General features: G+C 44.8%; 1 pseudogene across 1 annotated transcript; it reads right to left on the bottom strand.

Moving 5' to 3' along the window:
* Nucleotides 1-1,096: 1,096 nt before the first annotated feature.
* On the bottom strand, nucleotides 1,097-1,596 carry LOC116545768 (annotated as a pseudogene). Its single transcript, XR_004266437.1, has one exon. The product of XR_004266437.1 is annotated as a 40S ribosomal protein S24 pseudogene (transcript).
* Between the last annotated feature and the right edge of the window lie 6,723 nt (nucleotides 1,597-8,319).

Raw genomic sequence — 8,319 nt, forward strand, 5'->3', positions numbered from 1 at the left:
GCCTGAGTTTCTTAATTTTAACGAAATTATACTTGATTAATCTTTTCCTTTATGGTGACTGCTTTTTGTGTCCTGTTAATCAATGCCTAATCTAACAATATGAACACTTAACCACATAGCAATTTTATTTTAGTTTATCCTTCCCCCCCTGCCCCAGATAGGCTCTCACTCTATTGCTCAGGCTGTAGTGGGGTGGCATAATCTCAGCTCACTGCAACCTCCACCTCCTGGCTCAAACAGTCCTCCCAACTCAGCCTCCTGAGTACCTGAGACCATAGGTGTATGGGGATTCACCGTTTTCCCAAGTTGGTCTCAAACTCTTGGGCTCAAGTAGTCTGCCCGCTTCAGCCTCTCAGAGTGCTGGGATTACAGGTGCGAGCCACCCCACCCAGCCATGATTCACTTTTTACTACATGGATGTGACTGCTTGATCCAGCACCCTGTATTGGAAAGACCATCTTTGTTCTTCTGCACTATGTAGCACTTTTTTTCATCAGTTGGATAGCTGTATAGTCATTTGATTGATGAAATCAGTGTGGGTCTGTTTCTGGACCAACCTGGGCAACATAGCAAGATCCAATCTCTACAAAAAAAATAACAAATGATAAAGAAATACATGAATTTTTTTAAGTGAGTAGAGCAGATGCAGTCGTAGGTGGTAATTTATAAATGATTGTCAATTTCTTGGCTACATACAGGTGTTGGTAAGTGAGATCAGTTGGGAGTTCAGGCAAAATTTATTAAATGAATTCTGTGGTGTTCAGAATGATTGCTAGATGTTCATTGCGACTTCAATTAGATGTTATTTGTGCCTCACAGAGCTACAGGTTTTATTCTCTATTTATTTGTCTTTAAAAATTTTTGCAATCTTCCTGTCAAGGCAGTACCTCTTTTATAGTTAAGTGTTTTTAGGTATACTTAATTACCAGGAAAATTTTATGGATCATATCTAACTAATTGTTAAGCCAGTTAAAGTAAAGGCTGATGTGATGTAATGTAAACAATAGGATTTTACATAATAGTTTCAGGAGTATATCGATTAAATTGTTTCTTCTTCTTTTTTTTTTTTTTTTTCCACACAAAAGTTTTTAGTTTATTAAGCTTCTCGTGAAAAACCCACAACAGCCATAGATAACATCATTGCAGCACCTTTACTCCTTCGGCTGTGATCCAATCTCCAGCTCACTTTTTGCCAGTGCCAACATTGGCCTTTGCAGTCCCCCTGACAGCATTCCTTTCGTTGCTTTCTTGAGGTCTTTTTCTTCTCATGCAGGCCATGTCTTGCAGGTCTATGTTTGGGTTCATTTTTCTTTGCATAATCCAGGGAATCATAAATCATGCCAAAGCCAGTTGTCTTGCCACCACCAAAATGAGTTCTGAATCCAGATACAAAGATGACATCCGGTGTGGTCTTGTACATTTTGGCTGGTTTTTCCCGAATTTCTGTCTTAAGCACTGTCGCCTTCCCTGGGTGAAGGACATCAATGACCATTTGTTTCCTCTGAAGCAGTCGGTTGGTCATGAACTTTCTAGTGCGGATAGTTACTGTGTCGTTCATGATGGCGGCCTATGCTTAGACAGCCGGAGAGGAAAAAAGGTTCCTTTTTTTTTTTTTTTTTTTTTTCTTGAGACAAGGTCTCACTCTGTTGCCCAGGCTGGAGTACAGTGGTGCAGTGGTATGATCGTTGCTCAGTGCAGCTTTGACCTCTCAGGCTCAAGCAGCCTCCCACCTCAGCCTTCTTAGTAGCTGGGACTACAGGCATGCACCACCATGCCTGGCTAATTTTGTATCTTTTGTATGCAGGGTCTTCCTATGGTGCCCAGACTGGTTTCAAACTCCTGGGCTCAAATGATCCTCCCATCTTGGCATCCCAAAGTGTTGGTATTACAGGTGTGGGCCATTGCACGTGGCCATTTTAGTTTTAATTATTTTATATTTTTCTAATTTAGAATATTTACTGTCTATTTAATTTGTGAATATAATATTATGATTATTTTGTATGTGTTTAAACCCATTTTAATATAAGCTTTTGGAAATTAGAGATCTTGTCTGTTATTTACTACTGTATTCTCAGTACTTGACCCTGCTTGGTATGAAACAGACATTGAAGAAATAGTTGTTGAATGAATGAATGAACCACATTCAAATATTCTCCAAGTATCACAGCATTCACCATCTAACAAAATAGCTTGTCTAGAGTAGAGTCACAGTTAACCTGCCATCAAAGGAAATGTCAATGAAAATAAACCTTTGTATGTGCAGCTGCTAAGGTTTGGGGGCTTTTGTTACTGCAGCATAAACTAGCAGAGCTCAGTGAGACAGCAGATAGAATATACATATAGAAATAGACCAGATAGACCAGCAGATGAGATTCTAAAGATAGTTCAATCAGCATTAACTAACCACAGCCACACTCTCTTAATTTCCTAACAGAAAGAATGAAATTCCTGTTCATTAATATCTGCCTCAAAGAGTATTTACTTGGTGAAAACGTCTCTGGCTACTCAAGTATTTAATCAGGACCTTTTTTTTCCCTCCTGCAGGTTGGAGGGCAGTGGTGCCATCATAGCTCATTGTAACCTCTAACTCAGGGCTCAAGGAATCCTCCTGCCTCAGTCTCCTGAGTAGCTGAGGCTGCACATGTGCACCACCATGCTTGGCTAATTTTTTTATTTTCAGAGACAGGGTCTTACTATGTTGCCCAGACTGGTCAGGACTGTTGATTGCATATGACAGAAACCCAACCAACCCTAGTTCCTAACCACCTTTCAATCTGCTCCTTTCGCAGTCTTCCGAGTCTCAACAAATGGCAATTTCATCCTTTAAGTTGCCCAAGCCCTGAATCTTAATGTTAATCTTGATTTTTCTCTTTTATGTCATAGCCCGCATGAAGGCCAATCATGTTGAGACCCAGGTGGAGGTTCCTGCTGACCCAGGCTCTCACTAGCACATTGTCCTTTACTGTCCTCCTGAGGGTGTCTGGAGCTTCAGTGCTGTGTGCTCTGGGCCTCCATGCTGGGGCACCACCGACTCCTGCTGTCCAGGGCTTCCGGTGGACTCTCTGAGGCACTGATGTGGAATCTTCCCCATTCGGTGCACCAAGAGCAGCCTCACGCAGTGTGAGCTGACATGAAGAGCTGCCAGATCTAACAGGTAAAAATCACGAGGCACTGCCAGCTGGATGGGGTCAGAGAGTCCTCTCTCCATTACAATTCAGATGAGAAGGGAAGATTCCATAGGCCCTAAATATCACAGCGTGACCCGCGTGTGCCACCCACGAGCTGCAGTGCATGGTCAGGTGGAAGTTACTTAACTCCAGCAGAGGACAGTGTTCTCTTCAGGCCTTTTCCTCAGTGGCTGGATCTGCGTCCCTCTCCTCGCTCTTCCCCTCTCACCCGCCAGTCTCTGTCCCCATTTCTCTCTCTGTTTCCACCTTGCTGTTCCCTTTCACCTGCTTTCACCTCTTCAACTTTCATGGTTCCCCCCTCCCTGTCCACCCACATTTCTCAGGGTAAGTCCCCTGAGCTCTCCTGGGTGGGGAGATGTGTCTGGTTTTAGGCGGTGCCATCTAGATGTGTCCAGGATGGGGAAACATGGCTCCGCTGCCAGTAGAATGTTTCAGAGAGTGGCCACTTTTGAAGGCCTTACACGTCTCCCATTGTGGAATTGGGTAGGACTTAAAATTGATGGGCCACTGTGGAATTCTTGGTTCCTCAGGACCTTGTGGTGGTCGCCTTCTTTCACTGAGCATTCACAGGGTGGCTGTTAGGTGCCAGGCCCTGCTCTGGGGTGGGGGACCACAATGAGTAAATGTCAGGTCACTGCCCCATGGAACCCACCACTGCAGGCATCAAAAGGGGGAGAAGGAAAGCGGCGTGGCCTGTTTGTGTCCTTCTCACGTGGTCACCTGCCAGGTCCAGGGGGAGTGGGAGCCAGTGCAAGGAGAGAAGCCCAGTGAGAAAGGCAAAGGGATGATGTCAGACCCAGGGGCTAAGACCCCCACCTGCAGCCGGTTAGCTTCTGGAGTGGACAAAGAGCAGCAGGGAAGGTCGTGGCCTGGTGTTCTAGGGTTCACCGTCCCGTCTCATTCCTGTGGGTGCCAAAATTGTCCAAAGGGAAGACTCAGTGTCTCTAACAACAGCAGGCCAGAGACAGACGGTGTTTCAGAGAAGCAGGAAGGATTGTATGCCATGGAAACAGTATGTCGTTTTATAGTAGTGCGTCTCTGTCTCTTAACTAGTTAGCGTGTTCCTGTTAATGGAAAATATTGGTGGTGTAAGTTCCCCTGGATCTTCTCATCTTCATGTAAGTTTGTCTGCTCCCCCATCCCTCCCTTCTTTTCCTTCTTTCCTGAGTTTTCTGATCATGGTCATGTGAGGCTAAAATCCAGGAATGGCCTGGGTATGCTTTTTCTCTAGAGTTCAAGCTTTTATTCCAAGTTGACTGCAGATATTGGAAAAAGTTTCTATTCTTGTTTGTGGGGGACTGAGGGCCCTTTTTCTGTGCTGGCTGTCAGCCAGAAGACACTCTGACTTCAGAGACCACCCGCTTTCCTCCTTACCTGTCTTTTCCATCTTTCAACCAATCATAACTCATGGAGTCCTTCTCAAGCTCCTTCCTTCTCTGATTTCATCTTCAACCAGCCACAGAAAGCTCTGTCACCTACGGAGTGATGCGATTCGATCCAGTTCATGCAGGTAACCTCACCATCTTCAAGTCATGTATCTGTCATATAACAACATAATCACAGGAATGGTGTCTCATCACCTTAATAAGCTTCAGAGACAAGGGTATGGCATGTTTGGGGACCATTTCAGAAATTCCATCTACCACAGTTGGACACTCACATTCCCCCATCTGCAAAATGCATTTATCCACTCCTCTAAAGTTTCCAAATTTCATGTTATTAAAGCATTATTTTAACATGGAAAATGTCACATAGTCCACATCAGTTCCAAAGTATAAAATCTCATCTAAAACATCCACACTAGGTGTGGATGAGGCTTCTATATGTGTCCATTAAGTACAGATCCTTGACATAATTTCCTTACCTCCATCAACCTGTGAAACTTAACAAACTGCTTATCTGCTCCTAATGAGGAATGGCGGGACAGACACAGAATAAGAATTACAGTGATTCTAGTTCAAAAAAAAGGAACATGGAAGGGAGAAAGAAGTCACCAACCCAGAATAGTATGGAAGTGGAGCGGGGCAAAATCCAGCAGGAGGTTCTTAAGTAGGACCCACAGCCTGGGACTGAGCCTCCATCCTGTGGGACTTTGCTTCTGGGACATTTGCTCTGCATTTCTTGAAACCATTATTATCTATCTTATTTTTTCCCCACTCCTTTGGTTCTTCTCCTTTCTCCTCATGGCAGCATCCTCTGCTTAATCTTTGGTCCATCATCCCCAGCAGAATTGGTCAGATATTGCCCGTGTCACAGTCCTGACCATCTCCACGAGGGGCTGTCCTTGTGAGCCCGTGTTCCTCTGAGATCATCTTCACAGACCTGACCTCTCTCAGTCATGATTGCTTTCAGCTGACCTGGCTGGGTTAGGAGAAAACCTAAGGGTATGGAGTCCCAGAACCATTCTCTGCCCTCTCTATCTCCAGGAGAGGAAGAAAATAACAGGGATCTTCATGGAGAAATGACCCACGTGAGGGCCTGGACTCTCCAGCAGTTACAGCAGAGGAAGCTTCCTGAGGAAGCATGGAGGAGCTGAATGCTCAGACTGGGAAAGCAGGGTTGTGTTAAGCACTATTTAATCCTCACGTGCTCCCTGCCCCAATCTACAAGCCAGTGAATGACAATAGACTGAGAATAAGTAATAGGACTATAGAACCGTGATAAAGAATTGTCCAAGGAAAGGCCCTTTTACTGTTTGCAAGGTGAAATTGCTGTAGTGGATCCAAAGTTTTCTGAAAGGCAGCAGTGAGTTTCTGGAGGGTGAGTTACCTGCTTTGCACAGGGAGGGTGAGGCCAAGGCTTGTGTGGTCTCACTCCTGCCACTAGGTGGTGAGGGAGCCCAGGAGAGTCTTAGTCTTTCTGGACTTGAGTTTTCTCATCAGTAAAGTAGGGGCTTATTGTACCTCTCTGAGGTCCCTTCCTGCTCAGTTTTCTCTGAGTCCTTGAGGGACTGAGATGGTCTTTAACACTGCATGGACCTGTAACCTGCCTTTGACCTCTCTGGGTCTGACTCCTGACTCTCTTCCCTGTGTTTCTCCTGCAGAGCCTGAGCTTAGTCCACGCCCTGGAAGCCAAGAACCGAGGGATCAGATGGAAGAAAGAAAGTCGGCAGGTTTTGGAAAAGAGAATAACCTGCAAAGGACAAGTCAATGATAGAACAGGTGAGAAACAAAGAAGGGGAGAATAAGGACAAACTGGGCCAGAAGCCTCAGGGGAAATGGGCAATGGGCCTATGATCATTCAACCACTCGAGGAGCAGCGCAAGCTGAGCAGTGGGGACCGAGAGAGAAACTTACTCCACAGGAGTCTCCTGACCCTGGCCAGGGAGAGCCAAAGCTGGCCAGGGATCAGAGCTGGTTTATAGTGAGGGGAAGCACCAACTCCAAGAGGGTGAGGATGCGACCATGAGCCCCACTCCAGACACAGGAGCCTCGACCTCGGGGCTGCCGTAGCAGTGGATGCTCTTCAGGTCAGTGTGGGTTAGAGAGAAGAAATATGCTTGGAGAAGGGTTAGAGATGTCTGTTCTTAAATGAAACAGTTCTGTCCTAGGTCAGGTGTCAGAATAAGTGTTTCTTGCCAGTATATGAAGCAGTGATAGTTACACTATTCCTTTGCACTTTCAGTTGAGGAAGGTCTCTATATGATATGAGTATTTACTGGGTGTTTAATTTTCTTTACACTGTGTTAAGCACTTGGGGTTCAAATAGTAGTGTTTCCCCAAGGAACTCAAGCTTATCAGAGAAAGAACACAGAGACATGATTTCAAGAAAATATAGTAGATCTCTGAAAGTGGGGTGTCATGGCAGCCCAGAGGATGGGAGTGTAAATGAAGACATTGCTCCTAATGACAAGGGGAACCATAAGAGGAATTCTTCAGAGTAGTCCCGTTTTTCCTCCAGTGTCCCACAGAAGATCCTGGGGCATGACTGGTGTAGAGCAGGGGTCTACAGGTGTAGGAAGGGGACTTGCTGCATCTTGGGAGAAATTATAGCATCCCTGGTAGGACATTTTGGAGAGGAATGTTGGTGATTGAATTGGATATCTGTAGTCACTTTTATCCTATCTTCAGTGAACAGTGCTGAGACCTTCCTTAGTGCCAGACCCTAAGCTGGGAATCATGAACACAGAGATGAGTAAGAATATGATCTCAGCTTTCACAGAACTCAGTCCAGTGAATAGCGAGTTATGAGAAGTGTAAGTGGCTCATGCTGCATGGAGATGACCTCAGTGGATGGCTGGGTCCCCCTTCTGGTTGTTATCAACAGCTGGATGACTTGCTCTGGGCCAGTGACCCTGGATTTCTGCCAGGTGTCTGCATCTTAGGTACAAGCAACACCTCAGTTTCCTGTTGGGTCAAAACAGTTAACACTGCCAAGGCGATCAGAGGACACTAGTGACATCAGTAGCTACTGATGAGGTCCTGGCCAGCTAGGGAAATAAAGATGTAAGTTTAACAATGATTCTAAATTTGTTCTTAACATCATGAGCAGAGAGTATCTGTCTTTTAAGTCAAATACTTTTTAGACTTCAAGATTCACCCACATCCAAAATAAAATCTATATCAGTCATATCACTGCCCTGAGATGATTTCTCCCTGTCCTTACCAGAAGCCTGCACTATCTGGAGCACTGAGGCTGTCTCAAGCTAACTGACCTGCTCTCTGGATTCCAGGGACACCAACAGAACCAGAGGTTGAAGGCACAGGCATTAATATCTCCAACCGTCCTGACTCCAGGTTGATCCACCCCAATGCCCAGTATTAACCACAAAGTAACAGGATGCCACCAACATTTTTATTTGGGGCTGTCATGTCATAATTTTAATAAAATTAAATAGACATTATTTTTTAGAATAATTCTAGGTTTACAGATAAATTGAGCCGACGGCACAGGGAATTCCCCTATTCTCTCTTGTCCCCTAGAACACAATTTCCTCTATCAGTATCTTGCATTAGTGTGATACATGTTTACAACTGATCAATCAATATTGATATGTTATTATTAACTAAACTCCATAGTTTACATTAGGGTTCATTCTTTGAGTTTTATAGTTCTGTGGGTTTTGACAATTACCTAGTGTCATGAATCCTCAGTACAGTATCTCACAGAAGAGTTTCACTGCTGAAAAGCC

This window comes from Sapajus apella, unplaced genomic scaffold (assembly GCF_009761245.1).
Source record: "Sapajus apella isolate SASKATOON/1434 unplaced genomic scaffold, GSC_monkey_1.0 scaffold368, whole genome shotgun sequence".
Classification (NCBI taxonomy): domain Eukaryota; kingdom Metazoa; phylum Chordata; class Mammalia; order Primates; family Cebidae; genus Sapajus; species Sapajus apella.